The sequence below is a fragment of the Narcine bancroftii genome, chromosome 2 (assembly GCF_036971445.1).
Source record: "Narcine bancroftii isolate sNarBan1 chromosome 2, sNarBan1.hap1, whole genome shotgun sequence".
In the NCBI taxonomy this organism is placed as follows: Eukaryota; Metazoa; Chordata; class Chondrichthyes; order Torpediniformes; family Narcinidae; genus Narcine; species Narcine bancroftii.
The window spans coordinates 358,796,340-358,812,564 of NC_091470.1; the positions used below are offsets into that span (position 1 = coordinate 358,796,340).

General features: G+C 44.4%; 1 long non-coding RNA gene across 2 annotated transcripts in view; it reads left to right on the forward strand.

Moving 5' to 3' along the window:
- Positions 1 to 295: 295 nt before the first annotated feature.
- LOC138755795 (uncharacterized) overlaps positions 296 to 16,225 on the forward strand; it is a 34,227-nt gene continuing 18,297 nt past the window's right edge. Inside the window, exons 1-2 of one of the 2 annotated variants that reach the window (XR_011352564.1) lie at positions 296 to 544; positions 10,933 to 11,195. This is a non-coding gene — a long non-coding RNA (uncharacterized lncRNA). Of the gene's footprint in view, positions 545 to 8,325; positions 8,740 to 10,932; positions 11,196 to 16,225 lie in introns of those variants that run through there. The other variant, XR_011352565.1, reaches the window with a different exon arrangement.

Here is a 16,225-nt window from a genome sequence, read left to right on the forward strand (position 1 = left end):
GTGTACTTGGATTTCGAGGTGTTTGTCAAGGTGCCACATGTAAGACGTACATAAGATAAGGATGCATGACGTTGTAGGTAATATAGTGTAATGGCATGGATGGGGGATTGGTTAACCAATAGGTCACAGGGAATTGGGATAAATGGATGCTTCCCTTCTTGGCAATCAGTAGCGAGCAGAGTGCCACAGGGGTCAGTACTGGGGCCGCAAATTTTCGCAATATACATTAACAGTTTGGAGGAAGGAACCAAGTGTTTGCTAATAACCCTGAACTGAGTCAAAATGCAAATTGCATACACAGCCGGAATACAGATATTTTAAGTGAGTGGGCAAGTGTCTGGCAGATGGAGTACAAACTTGAGGCCATCCCCTCTAGAAAGAAATATAGTGGATCAGGTCATTACATAAATGGCGAAAGATTGCAGCAGGCTGTCGTGCAGAGGGACTTGGGACCTCCTTTGCAAAAGATCGCTTTGCAGGTGCAACAGGTGGTTTGAGCTTTTTGGCAACTTGGTTGACAAGGGTGGAGCTGCAGACGTTATAGGTATGGATTTCAGCAAGACTTTTGATAAGGTTTCACACAGAAGACTGTTCTGGGAGGTTAAATCGCGAGGGATTCCAGGTGAGATGGCAAACTGGATAGAAAATTGGCTTCATGTAAGAAAGTAGAGGGTGCTGATGGAAGGTTGTATGTCAGATTGGAGAACTGTGACGAGTGGTGTACCACAGGATTCAGTGCTGAAGCCATTGCTGTTTGTCATCTGTATCAATAATTTAGATGAAAACGTTCAGAACATGATGAGCAAGTTGGTGAATGACACTGAAGTGTCTGGTATTATAAACAGTGGAGTCACCAAAGATTGTAGCAGGAGCTTGGACAGGTGGGCAGAGGAATGGTTGATGGAATTTAATTTAAAGAAATGTGGGGTGTTGCATTTTGGGAAGTCGAAAATGGCTGGAACCTCCTCAGTGAGTGGTAAGGGTCTGGGAAATGTTGTAGACCAGTGGGGTCTATGAGTACAGGTACATAGTACCATGAAAGTATTGTCACAGGTAGATCAGATGGTCAAAAAGGCTTTCAGCACACTGGCCTTCATCAGCTAGGGCATTGAGTATGGACATTGAGAAGTCATGTGGCAGTTGTATAAGACATTGATGAAGCCCCATATTGTGTTCAATATTGGTGACTGCTGCAGGAAAGATATTGTCAAGCTGAAGAAGGTGCAGAGAAGAATTATGAGAATATTGATGGGACTCGGGGGGCTGATCTTTAGGGAGAGGGTCAGCAGACTAGGACTTTATTCCTTGGAGCACAGGAGGATGAAGAATGATTTCATAGACGTGTATGAAATGAGAGGAATAGATTGGGTGAATACAGAGAATCTTTTGCCCAGGGTAGGGGGGGATCCATACCCAGAGGACAGAGGTTCAAAGAGAGAGGGTGAGAGTTACATGGTGGGTGGTGGGTGTGTGCAATTGGCTGCTTGGAGAGGGTGGTTGAGGCAGATACTATTTGTAATGTTTAAGAAAAAATTGGATGGATACATGGATAGGATGGATATGGCCAAATGCAGATAGGTGGGACAAGTGTGCGTGGGACATTTCTGTCGGCATTGGCAAGTTAGGTTGAAAAGTCTGCTTCCGTGCTATGATCCCACTTATTGGAGTTTCAAAGAATGAGGGAGTTTGGATGCATTATAGAAACAGGTGAGATCATGAAAGATAAGAGGTTGTTTCGACTGGGAAGTGATACTAGAATTCACAGGCTCAGCCTCAAAGTTCAGAGGAATGAGTCTCTGGTTGACACTTCTGTTTAGGAATCTTGGTGGCAACCTGGTGGTAAGAAATCCTGTGGCACCTGTGCTTCTTTCTTGACGGCAGCAGCAAGAACAGAGCATGTCCTGGATGGTGTGGATCCTTGATCATTGCTGCTGCTCTCCGACGGCAATGTTCCACATAGGTGGGAGTTGGGGGCGTGGGGGACTTTTGCCTGTGTTGCACTGGGCTGAGTCCGCTACCTTTTGCAGGATTTTTGGCACAGAAGTTTTGGTTCCATCACCTGAACAGGTTTCTGTTGACAAATACAAAGACACTAAGGGTCAGTGGGCAAAGTAGAGTCGAGGCACAGAAGCAGCCACAATCATCTGGTATGGTGGAGCAAGGTGAAGAGGCCGTGCCGCCTGCTCCCACTCTATTTCTTAAAGCCTTTGGTATTCATTGATCAGTAAAGCCAATCGAAGCTGAGCTTTCACCGCAGTGCCCCAGTAAAGCGGTATGCTATCTTGGCCTGTCTTCATAGCTCAGAATGTGAAAATAGCAGTTCATTATATTTTCACGCATTTGGAAAAAGTTAGTCAAATTAAAATATAATGATTTACCTCTTCAGGGTAATCACTTACCAGTTTCTGTGAGTAATCATGTGGATAAAATAAACATTGCAATTATAAATTCATGAAAAGTTGCAAAATGCTGGTTGGCATTTGAGGAAGGGTTAGCATGGACATGATGGGTTAAAGAGCCGGTTTCTGTGCTGGATGACTCACTGTCACTTTTTTTTTAAATCAGTAGCTCTGTTTATGTTGCACAATGTTCCCTGGCAGTAATGACGCAGGGTAGAGATGAAGGCACTTGGAATGTTTGCCTTCATCAGTCAGGGCAGTGAGAGCAAGAGTTGGGACGTCATGTTGCAACTGCCCACGAAAGCACACATTGATGATTTCACATGGATCTCCCGGCAGTGGACAGCTTGACTTATAGGGAGAGATCAGATCAGCTTGGGCTTTCACCCCTTCTTCAGAGACGGAGAGATGCCTTTGCAGTGTAGAGGTATATAACCCTCTTGAGTGGCATTAATAAGATGAATGATTAGTATCTATTTACCACAGTAGGCAAATCTAAACATAGTCTAAGATGAAAAGAGAACAATTTACAGAGGAACTGAGGGGCAGGTTTTTCACCCAGAAGGTGGTGGGTCTATGGTACAAAATGCCAGAGGAAGTGGTGGAGGTCGGTCCAATTTTACAGGCATTTAGAAGGGTGCGTGATAAGAAAAGATTTCAAGACGTGGGAATGAAACACAACCAAATGAGACTGGTTCAGTTAGACAACTTGACCAGATGAATGAGGTTGGCTGAAAGTCAGCCGGTGACGTAGCATCAATAGAAAGTAAAGAGGACTGTCCATGTGGTGTCTGAGAGCAGATGTGTGGCAAATAGAGGGAGGAGATGCAGGTTCTTCAGCACAGCCCTTACTCACATCTCCTCAATTTCCCACACATCTGCCCTGGTCCCTCTGCCACAAGATGCAACAAGGTCAAGATTTTATTTTGTCATCACTTACCACCCCACTAGCCTCTGCATCCAACATAGTATCCATTTCCATTATACCCCTCCCCATCCTTCAGTCTCCTTTGCTCCTTTTCCCTTCCCTCTCCATTCAGAGTTACCCTGCCCACCACCACTCTCAGCTTTTGTATCTTCTGCCCTCCCACCTGTGTTCACTTGTGATTTCTTACCTGTTTGCCTGTACTCCTCCCTCTTCCTCTTCTTCCCTCCTCTCCTCTCTTCCCCCGACCTTTTATTCCGTTGCCTGCCCGCATTTTGCTCACACCTTGATGAAGGGCTCAAGCCGCCCAAAACATTGGCTACCCTTTACTTCCTATAGATGCTGTCTGATCTGTTGAGTTTCTCCAGCACTTTTCTGTATTACCCCGCAATCACGACTGCAGACATACAGCGCCGGAACAGGTTCTTTTGACCCATGAGCCTGTGCCACCCATTTAACCTACACCCCTGGTATGTTTCAAACTGTGGGAGGAAACCGGAACCCTGGCAGAAAACCCACGCAGACACGGGGAGAACGTACTGTGACAGATTATGTTGTTTTTTATATTGTATATAGATATGTTTTAAAGGAGATAAATTGTGGCAGGTTTTTTTTAATGTAGGTGACCTATAAACACTTCAAAACAGAACTCATTTAAAATGCCAGAGCTCTACTCAAGCTCAGCAGTTCAGCTGAGACTGTAACAAGACAAGCTGGCAAGCTTGTGAAAAACCCCATTTTGAAGATGAGTTGTGGGTGCTTAGTTCAGCCTGGTCCATACAAGAGGAGAGGACTGGCTGTCTAATGTTTCACTTCAAATAAAAGAAACAAAAAGGAACTCTGTGGTGTCCTGAAAGAAAGAGGTTATCATCTGGAGAACCGTGCAGGGGCAAGTTTCTTCGGCAAGACACTGAAGTGGCTGATTACAAGGAATCAGTTTGGGTCCAGCAAACAACAAATCTCTTTCTGAAAACTGACAAGAACTTTCCTGAGCAGTAACCATTTACCTTTCAAGTACCAAAGCCTTTCAAAGTTCATAAATGTTAAATTTTGTGCACAGTATAAGAATTTCCTGCAACTAGTGAACTTGGAGGAGTGAGAGTGAGATTGGACTGTGAATCAAGAACTTTTCTGAACTTACATACACATTACATGCACATGCGCTTAGATTTAGAAGGGGTTAAATTAGGTTAATAGTAATAAGTTAGAGATTGATCCTGTTTTCATGTTTATAGATCATTAAAAGCAACTTTTGTTTAAGTAACGATTTGTCTTGGTGAATTTCTGATGCTGCTGGGTTTTGGGGTCTTCTGGGCTCATAACAGTACAAACTCCTTACACTAGTCCAGATCGCTGACGCTGGTAAAGGCGTTGCGGTAACCGCTACCCTATGTTTAACAAAATTATTTTCTCAGCCAATTGTGGCTGTCACACTTGATGAGCGATGTAAACATTTTGGAGAGGGTGCAGAAAATATTTATCAGGAGATGTGAGATTTTTAAAGCAATATTTGACTGCAGAAGCTGGAGTTCAACTTAAAGTTCAAGTTTATTATTATATGACTGCACATCTACAACCAGACGAAAGAGTATTTCTCGCGACCACAGTACACACAAATACACATGGAATACACAGCACATAATCATCGCATGCATATGTAAAAAAAACCATAAACTATACGTGCGTAAATATTTCAGAGATTTTAATATTGGAGTAAAGAAGGTTGAGAGAAAATTTGATGAAGGTGTAAAAGATCATGACAGATTTCAATTGATGAATCACGGAGCAAATTTAAAATTTTGACACAAGTTTTAAATGGAATGTGTGGAAATGCAATTTTAACACAAGGTGGGGCAGAACTGGAATTCACTGCCTGTGTGACAACTGAAAACAGAATCAATCATAGCCTTTGAAAGGGAAGTGAACAAGAATTTTTTTTTTAGTGTAGACAATCAGAACAGTAACGGGTCCTTTCGAGCCTGTGCCATCCAATTACATCCAGTCGACCTACACCGCTGGTACATTTTGAAAGGTGGGAGGAAACCGGAGCACTTAGAGGAAACCGATGCAGACACGAGGAGAACATACAGAACAGCCTGAATATGCCTGAGATTGTCTGATCTCAGAAGCTAAGCAGGCTCAGGCCTGGTCAGGTCTTAAAGGGGAGACCACCTGGGAACACCAGGTGCTGACGGTTTCCATGAGGGGCGTTGGACAAAGTGGCAACTCTCTGTCTGCCTTACGGTAGACAAAAGTTAAAGAATTTCATGTATGTTACATTCTAAATGTAGTATTATATGACAATAATGAAACCTTTACTTTTGCAGGCAGCGTGGGATTCAAACACCTATCCTGTAAGAGTGTTGAGCTAACTGCTACACTAACTGTTTCACATCTTGTGTGAGAATCCTTTCGACATTTAAGGGGAAAGAGCATGGGCATGGAACTGACTGAGCTGCTTGAAGAAACGTTGACATAAACTCGATGGGCTGAACTGCCTCCCTCTGTATGATTTTTTTTAATTCAGATTTTTATCTGTACAACCTTGTTCCATGTCTGGGAGACCCTCACCACCCATTGGTTGAGAACCCCACAAGGCAATGCAAACTTGTTCTCAAGTTTTAGGCTATGTCTTAATCCTTTGGACTCCATGTCCTTGTTTTCAGGGACAACCAACAAGCGCATATACTCTGTGTCCCACTTTTCCTGGATTGGTTTGCGACCCAACCACCAGCAGGTTCGTACTGGTGTTTGGACTGTTTACCCATGGATCCAGTATGAAAGGTTAAAAATGGCCTGTCCAAGGGGTTAACATATGTGCAGAAGAAATAGTTTCACCATGTTTGGAAAGGGTTTTTAAATGGTTAAACATTACAAATGTATACATACCATTATGCAAAGATGGAGGGAAGAAACTGATCCATCTTTCTGAAAATTGGCCATTGGCCATCAGCCAAAAGTCATTATATGGGCAGAAAGTTTGCAGAATGAATTACCCAAAATTCCCAATCCTTCAACCGGCCTTCACAAATCTTTTCCTCCATGTCACTCTGCACCCTGCCCTCAAGTGACGTTTGCATAGTTCCCAACTCTGGAAATTGATTTTTCAGTCACCTTCTGGGTGTGCTCTGCGAGCAAGCCATCAGCAGTTCCTCTTCGTGTGTCCAGCAGAGTGACACAATGATCCAAAACCCTCACAGTGATGGTGGTCTTGAATCTCAACTGAAGTCCTGCTGCAGGTACTGCCAAACTGCAGATATATGCCTTAACCTGACCTAACAAGAGAGAGAGAGAGAAAATGAGAGAGAAGTAAAAACAAAATTAAACTCGAAAGTCTACAGACACCGTGAGTTAAGTAAAAACATAATGCCAAAACAGTGGACTTTATGTAGGACAGATAAAGATACGTAATCAACATTTTGGGCTTGAGCCCTTCATCGAGCGAGAGAGAGAGAGAGAGAGAGAGAGAGAGAGAGAGTGGGGAGGATAAGATACTAACATTTATAGATCATAAAACCATGCAGCATGGGAACTGGCCCTTCAGCCCAAGTGTCCAAGTGTCTGGACTGAATATGGTGCCCAAACTAATCCAAAACTCTGCTGCTTGCAAAGGATACATATCCCTCGATCCCCTGCATGTTCCTTTGTTAAGATTTGGAGTTATGTCTCTGTGTTACTTAGGAGGCTTCTTAAATAACTTAGAGATGCAAGATTCAAATAAAAAAGAGATTTTACTTCCACCATCTCAGGAAACTGTTCACACATACCTATGCATACACCCACAGTGGGGCACTACAGTTACTACAGTGAGAAGAGTTCATCCTTATACAGTTATAAAATAGTTCTCATTATCCTGACTATATAACACCCTATATTCTTGCACTTCCTGTGTTGAACTGCAGGTCTCCTTTCAACTGCTCCTCACTCCGTTGGTCTCTTCTGGTCCCCTCCCTACTGGTTTCTACTGGTTCTCTTCCTGCTGGTTACTCTCCCCACTGGTCTCTACTCATCTCCTCCCTGCTGATCTCTACTTGTTGGTCCCTGCTGGTCGCCACTCATTTCCTCTCCGCTAGTTACTTCTGGCCCCCTCCCTGCTGCTTCCATCTCTTCAGTTCCTTCACTATTTTCCCCTCCCTGTTGGACCCCTCCCTGCTGGTCTCTCATGCCATGACTGGTCTGAAGCCTGCAGGCTAATGATGCTAAAAATCCCAGAGTGCACCTTTGGAGCTCCAAACTGAGGGAACAAGCCCATCATGGGGTGACAGAACAGAGTGTGGAAATGAAGTTCTCAGCAAAGACACAGTGAACAAAACTTTCCCTCCAAAAGCAGCAACCACTTCCAATTAACACTGGTCCGGTTTCCGTTCCCTTCTATCCCCCTTTCATTGTACCCGATGCACTCAGGTCTGCCATGAAACACAACCCTGCGTGTAACTAGCACTCGGTTTGTGTGATTAGTAGGTTAATGTGGAGCTCACCGCTACCGAAACCATTCCACACACACACACAGATAACCTCACTTGGAACATTGTGAGCAGTTTTGCATCCTCATCTAAGAAAGGACGGGCTGATGTTAGAGAGGGTTCAGAGGAGATTCACAAGGATGATTCCAGGAGTGAAAGGGTTATCATGAGACGAATGTTTGATGACTTTTGCCCTGTACTCATTGGAATTTAGGAGAATGAGGGGGGAATCTCATTGAAACATTTCGAATGTTAAAAGGCATGGACAGAGTAGATGTAGAAAGGTTGTTTACCTTGGTGGGAGAGTCTAGGGCAAGAGGAAAAAACTTTAGGATTGAACAGAGATGCGGAGGGATTTCTTTCATCGGAGGGGTGGTAAATCAATGAAGTTTGTTGCCACAATTGGTTGAGAAGGCTAGGTCATTGGGTGTATTTGAGGCACAGGTTCCTGATTATGGGGAGAAGGGCAGGCAGTGGGGGCTGAGTGGGGAAATGGGTCAGCTCATGTTTAAATGGCGAGGCCGTCTCAATGGGCTGAATAGCCCATGTCTTATGGTCTTTTAAACCTAGCCAAGTGGCGTACAAAAGTCGGTGGGTTATAAAACCGTCCATCTCTGCTTTTTCAGCTGTTCCCCATTTGCAACCAAACTCACCCATCTTAAAACTATTGTTTCAATTCCTATCCTAAAGGAGTGTGCATATCCTCCAACCCCACATAAGAAAAAAAAATGCTCCAACTAATTGCTTTTCTCAATGGAATTGATCGTTCAATATTTATTTTGAGACAGTTCTGTAAGAAGTGATGGGGCTCCAATGAACAGGAGTTATCGTATTTCTGCTCTGTCGCAGACAGAAAAAAAAAACATTCATCCTCTTGGCCTGGACAAGATTTAAACTCAGTCCCCGTGGTCAATCATTGTGAATTCATCTTTTACACGACAATATTTTAATTGTAAGAGAAAAAAATCTATAATCTATTGTTACCATATAACAAACACATCATCAATGCAATTGATTAACTTCAGGACAAATGGTGGGATTTGTTTCAGCTCTGAGTACAAATATTAAGGTTAAAAGCTGAATGAACATGCTTTTGATTATTCTTGACTGGATGGAAGATCTTTCTGGGGTTGGGCTGGCTCTGAATTACGATGAAAGTATAGAATTTCTTTGTTTTTTGGTTAGAACTGTGTTATGAATATTAATTCTGTCCACCAAATCAGGTTCATTGATAAGAATGTCCCACATGCATTCAAGTTTGTTTATTGTTACATGTTTGGAGGTACAGTGAAAAGGTTTGTTTTGAGTGCTATCCAGGAAGTTAACCCGTACAGAAGTACAGGTGGCGAGCTGTTGATGACTCAAGGAGGGGAATCCGTGCAGGCTGTGGGCTGCTAGCAACTGTGGAAGGCAGTGAACCCTGCAGGCATTGAGAAGGAGGACCCTTGCAATGACTCTCCTTGCCCCTGACAACAGAGAGATCCCTCTGTAATCACCAAAATCAAACTTGTCTCTTTTCTTGATCACGATTATAGCATCTCTGAATCCTATGGCAGACCTTCCCCTTCCCAGATGCTGAAGATGAGGCCAGTTTATCTAGAAACATCTCCTTATCAAATGTTGGACTCGGCAAGGATGTCATCTACTATGGAGATCTTATTGCTGTTCACTTTCCTTTTGTCCTATCAAACAACTCCCTTTCTGTTGGAGTTGAGCTACCACATAGCTAGTTCCACTTGACTGTTCTTTGGCCAATGTTCCTCTAAACTTTTTTTCTGTCTGTGGACCTGCCTAAATATCTTTCTAACATTGTAATTGTACCCACATTTAAAACTTCCTATGGTGAATCATAGCTCTCTGAGCAATAAAGTAACCCCTCAGATCCATATTAAACCTTTTCCCCTTCATGTTAATCCCATGCCCTCCCTTTGTAGCCTCTTCCACCCTGACAAAAAAGACTGTAATTCTTATCCTTCATGATTTTAAATAATTTCACCCCTTGCCCTCCTACACTCCAGGAATATAGTCCCAGCCTGTCCAGCCTCTCCTAGTAACTCAATTCCTCCAGTCCAATAACAGCCCTGAGAATTGTTTCCAATTTAATATCCACTTTTCTGCAGCTAGAAAACAGAGAGCACACAGTATTCCAAACGAAGCCTTACCAGTGTAAAAAGAGCTTTTGGCATATTGACCTTCATAAATCAAAGTATTGAGTGTAGGATTTGGATTGTTGTGTTAAAGTTATATAAGACATTGATTAAGCCAAATTTGGAGGATTGTGTGAAGTTTTGGCCACCTAACTACAGGAAAGATATCAATAAGATTGAAAGAGTGTTGAGAAGATTTACTAGGATGTTGCTGGGCCTTGAGTTATAGGGAAAGGTTAAACTGTTTAAAGCAGTGGTTCTCAACCTTTTTCTTTCCACTCACCTTCCACTTTAAGTAATACCTATGCCATTGGTGCTCTGTGATTAGTAAGGTGGTAGGTGGTAGGTGGGTGGAAAGAAAAAAGGTTGCAAACCACTGTTTTATTTGTACCAAATTGACTCATTATGTGGACGGTTTCATAACTCAAAAGGAAATGGGCCAATTACAATTTTTCTCAGGCAAAATATTTCATTAACAATTGGGTTGAGAGCAGGGATTCTCAACCTTCCCTTCCCACTCACATCCCACCTTAAGCAACCCCTTAGAGCACTGATGGCACAGGGACGGGAAGGTTGAGAATCACTGATTTAGAACTTTATTCCCTGAAGCATAGAGGGTGTAGATATATTTGATAGAGGTATACAAAATTATGAGGGGTATAGGTAGAGTAAATGCAGGTAAATTGAGGTTAGGTGAGATACAAACCAGAGGACATGGGCTAAGGGTAAAAGGGGAAAAGTTTTGGGAGAATATTAAGGGGAGCTTCTTCACGCAGAGAGTGATGGGAGTATGAACTGAGTTGCCATCTGAATGGGTGAATGCAGGCTCAATTTTCACATTTAAGAAGAATTTTAACACATACATGGATAGGAGGGATACGGAGGACTATGGTCTGGGTGCAGGTCTGGGGGACTAGGCAGAATAGTAGTTCAGTATATTCTAGAAGGACCAAAGGGTCTGCTTTCTTTGGCTTTATGGTTCTATGTTTCACCTGTAGGTCAATTCAACTCATGGCAGATAGACAAGTGGCTCCCATGGACTGAGACTTCATTCATCTGAAGGGTATAACAGGATCCAACCAATTGACCACAGCACAGCAGGACACTGCACTCACCCAGCCTCTCACCTTGCAAAAGCCTAATGCCCAGGAGACCCCCAGCAAGCCTGGGGGAGAGCGTAGTAACATGGATGGATTATGTTAGCTTCAGATCAAGGTTTCTCGTGGCTTGGTTTGGAACAGAGGGTCATCCTTGTCAAAAGGTACGGCCACTATTATACCATCAATTTAATCTTTTTTTTGAACTGAATTATAAATGAAACACTGTAATTTTCATTAGTCACATAGGAAACAATTAACTGAATATTATCCTGACAAATTATTTGAAGCCATAGTGGGGAAATGATTACCATGAAAGATGTTATTGGACATCATGAATTTTTAAAGTGCAAAAATGTTGATTGCATTACCAAGGTCAATGAACATTATCTGGAAGTGATTACCAACTACTATGAGCAAGGGGATGAATTAAGCATTCTGTTCTTATAAAAGGCAGTGGGCAGTAATGCGATTGTATGCTTATAAATTCTCTTCTCTTGCGCATAGCATCTTCTCCAAGTTTGGTGCGAGAAATCAAATCTCCATCCTAAACGTTATAGAGAAATTCAGTGGGGTAAAACAGTTAGTGACATGACCAGCACCCAAGATAATTCAGTAGACTGATTTACACATTGTCTGATTTTCTCCAGCAGTGAAATATTTGATTCAAATTTCCTTTATTGTCATGTAATTAAAAAAAACGTGTAATATTACATGAAGTAGAAAGCAATGCTGGAGAAACTCAGCAGGCCAAGAAGTGTCCTTTATATAGTAAAGGTTGATGCATGATCAGTTAACCAAAAAACTGAAGTCCTGCAACTGAAGGCTTTTATTAGCTAGAGATGGACAGTTGGCTCACACTGTCCTGGGCTCGAACTGGGGGCAGGGTGGTGGCATGACAGCCTTTATGGGGAATAAAGGGGAGGAGTCACGAGCTGGCCAGTGAGAGCAGGGTCATCATTTTGGGTAGATGAGATTGGAACGGTGGGTCATGAGTTAAAGGTTAGGGGGCAAAAGTTTAGAAGTAACATGAGAGGGAGCTTCTTCACTCAGAGAGTGCTGGCTGAGTGGAGTTTCCTTCCGGAAGAGATGGTTGTGGCAAAGTCAATTTTGTCATTTAAAAAAAAGTTGGATAGGTGCATGGATGTGAGTGGATTGGAGGGTTCTGGGCAGGGTGCAGGCAAGTGGGACTAGAGGAGATCACTTAAATCGGTATGGGCTAGAGGGGCCGAGATGGCCTGTTTCCATACGGTAATTGTTATATGGTTATATGGCTTTGGCTTGGCTTCGCAGACGAAGATTTATGGAGGGGGTAAAAGTCCACGTCAGCTGCAGGCTCGTTTGTGGCTGACAAGTCCGATGCGGGACAGGCAGACACGGTTGCAGCGGCTGCAGGGGAAAATTGGTTGGTTGGGGTTGGGTGTTGGGTTTTTCCTCCTTTGCCTTTTGTCAGTGAGGTGGGCTCTGCGGTCTTCTTCAAAGGAGGTTGCTGCCCGCCAAACTGTGAGGCGCCAAGATGCACGGTTTGAGGCGATATCAGCCCACTGGCGGTGGTCAATGTGGCAGGCACCAAGAGATTTCTTAAGGCAGTCCTTGTACCTTTTCTTTGGTGCACCTCTGTCACGGTGGCCAGTGGAGAGCTCGCCATATAACATGATCTTGGGAAGGCGATGGTCCTCCATTCTGGAGACGTGACCCATCCAGCGCAGCTGGATCTTCAGCAGCGTGGACTCGATGCTGTCGACCTCTGCCATCTCGAGTACTTCGACGTTAGGGATGAAAGCGCTCCAATGGATGTTGAAGATGGAGCGGAGACAACGCTGGTGGAAGCGTTCTAGGAGATCAAAGGTATTTACATAAACAAGCGGTTTCACCACAAAGGTAAAAATACATAACCAACATTTCAGGCTGAGCGCTTCATCAAGGTAAGGAAAAAAATGTTGGTAGACATCTGAAAAAAAGAGTTTGAGGAGAGGAGGGATGGTCGCAAAGGCAGGAAGTGATAGGTGGAGAAGGGAGGGAGGGGACAGCAGCAATCAAGGGGAGGAGGGATGGCTGGGTGAAAGGAGGGAGGAGAACTGGAAAGGGGAAGGGAGAAGAGGATCACAGGTTAGCAGAAACCGGAAAAGTCGATGTTGGAAGACCAGATGGAAAATCAGGTGTTGTTCCTCCAATTTGCGGATGGTCTTGGTGGCTCAGTACGTAAGGCCATGGACAGGCTTGTGAGTGTGAGCGTGTGACACAGAACTGAAATGGTTGGCTACTGGGAGGTCCCTGTCACTGGGGAGGATGGAGCGAAGGTGCTTGGTGAAGCGATATCCCAATCTGCGCCCTGTCTCTCCAATGTAGAGAAGGCCATAAAGGAAGCATCAGATGCAGTAAATCAGTCCTGCAGGTGTACCAGTGAGGCATTGCTACACTTTAAAGGCCTGTTTGGGGCCATGGACTGTGGTGAAGAAGTAGGTGTAGGCCCAAGTGTGGCACCACCTGCGGCCACAGGGAAAGGTGTTGGGGTGAGTGGGAATTGGTGGGGAGGGATGAGTTTACAAGAGAGTCATGAAGGGAGAGGTCCCTGTGGAAGGCAGAGAGAGGAGGAGATGGGAAGATGTATCTGGTGGTGGGATCCTGTTGTAAATGCCAGAAATTCCAGAGGATAATGTGTTGGATGCGGAGGCTGGTGAGGTGGTAGGTGAGGATAAGGGGAAGGGGTTTTATTTTTGTTGCATCTGGGGGCAGAGTTTGCCTTCAGTAGAAATTTGCCATCAGCAGAAATTGCTCGACACCTCTTACAGTTAGAGTAAAAGAAGCAAAAGAGAGGTGTTTCACCCCCCACCCCCCTAGTGACCGAGTGCCCATGGATTCGCCTCCAGTGTTTCCACGGCCTCTGCAGCCACACAAATTCCAGTCCAATCCATCGGCAATCCAAGCTACAGATCAAAGCCTCTGACTCAATCTGAAAGCCTTCAGTACACTTTGCACCATTTCACATCCTGGTTCCGATACCTAGTACCCCTTCAGCCAGTCCGCAGCCTGGTGTGGTATCCTTGCCTCATGTCACCACAGCCACCTGTGCCTTCTTCAGCCACACAACCCCATTCCCCCCCACCCCCCGACCCCTGCTGGTCTGCTGGCATGGTCACCATCCTGTGGGTTTCCTCCTCTGCTTCTCCTTCTTAAATGGGGAGTGGTCATCCTGTTTTCTAGTCTTCAACTTCCCTGGAGTCTTCACCTCCTTGAAGTCGGGCAGCATCCGTGGATAGAGAGAAAATACTGACTGAAAGCTGGAGGAGGGGTCATCAACCTGAAGAGCCAGTTCTGGCAAACGCACACAGAATGCTGGAGGAACTCAAGTGGGTCAGGCACCATCCATGGAAAACAATCCATGTTCCGGGCCGAAAACCCTTCATTGGAAAGCTGCGCCATTTCCCTTTTCCAGCATCTGCTGACATCCTGTTCATTCCATTGTCTCTTTTCACAGATACTGTCTGATCCACCAAGTGTCCCCACCATTTTATTTCAGATATCCAGCACCTATTTTAAGTTTCTCCCCATTGAGAAATTGATTAGGCTAGAGACCAGCACGACTAGGAAATTTAAATCCAACCCAAATCGTAACTTAGGTTTAGCCAATCCAAACCCAGCCCAAGCCACGATAATTGACATATGACCATCAGGAAGGGGGTACTGGAACATCAAAATCAGGACTGGCAGCTTCTTCCCACAGACAGTGAGATTGTTGAATGGTATCCTGTCACTGAGCATATCACTCCATATAACCGTATAACAATTACAGCACAGAAACAGGCCAATTTGGCCCTTCTAGTCCAAAGTATTTCAATCTTTTTATTTAAAATTATATCTTTATGTACAGTATATATGAGGTTAAGGGTGTAGGGAGCTCTGAGGAGAAGGAGTACCTTTGGTGTTGATAGCTGCACCTCACTAAGGTGGGGATGGTAGGCATCACTGGACCTCACTCATCTCCTAACTCTCTCACTTGTTCGCTTCTTGTGCCACACCCTGGAAACCGCTTCAGCTAGCAGCGAAAACAAGTGAGGGGTGGTGTCATTACTACACCACAAGGTGATCATCCCAACGGCGGAGCAGGCGGAAGAGGGGACATCTCCCAACGGCTGCAAAGGTGGATAAGGATGCCCAACAAGGGTAGGGAGGCTTGTGAGCATGCCGCAAGAACTGCCGTGGACCCACAATACTCAGGGCCTGTCTATCTAGCATGTGAAGCCTGGATTCGGCGGACTGTGTGGAAGAAACCATTACTGGTTCGACAGGCGGAAAGGCGAATCTCAGCAATGAATCATGCAGCGCTAAGAGGGCGCAGTGAGGCACACTCAGAACACTGCTGGCCATCCTCTGCATCCTGACCCATCTCCAGCCATCTCGACTATGTCTTGCCACTGGGGTCCAAATAGGCTGGGGCAAGAGAGTGAGGCTGACGACCTGAGCAACTCTCCCTCACTTTAATCCAAGTCAAGCGCAAGTCATGACTTAAACCCAATTTGATCTTGAAGTCAAGGTCATCTTCGACTATGAAGGACGAACAATATGAAGTTATTAGATGATATGTGTTCTGTGCATTTATGTGTGGGCACCGTGATTCAGATGTTAAAAACGTTGAGCTTGAACACGACTTATATCCCAGAAGCATTGGCAGAAAAGTAGCAAAAGGGATTTATTTTGCTGAGTCTAAATTGCTTTTGGTCATAGAACAGAGGGTGAATGCAGTAATGCTAAGCAAATAAAAATGGAGCCACCCCAACCCAACGTGAAGCTGACTACGTGCACAAGTCAGCCTGAAGCTCTCACATTGTCAGGTCCTGCCCTGTTCAGTGCTGTACTATCAGATGAAGGTAAATAGTTGAGGGAGATACTGTAGCGAATTGAATTACTATCCAGCACCTATCGGGAACCGGCAAAGTGACCAGAAGTAGAATGGTGTCAACTTCCAGTTCAAGTGTGGTTGAGTATAATTTGAGTTCAATGAAAACTTGTTCTCCAACCTAGCATTTGCAGATGGGCCCTTAAATTTGAAATGTTTCCTTCTGCTGTCAGTGTCCCATTTCCGAGAATACAGGCTACTAACTAGTCACTTCCAAGGGTTCACTTCTCCTGCTTGATTCTTGGATTATTTTTAATATAGTGAATATTAAACAGAATACGACCTATATTTACTCCC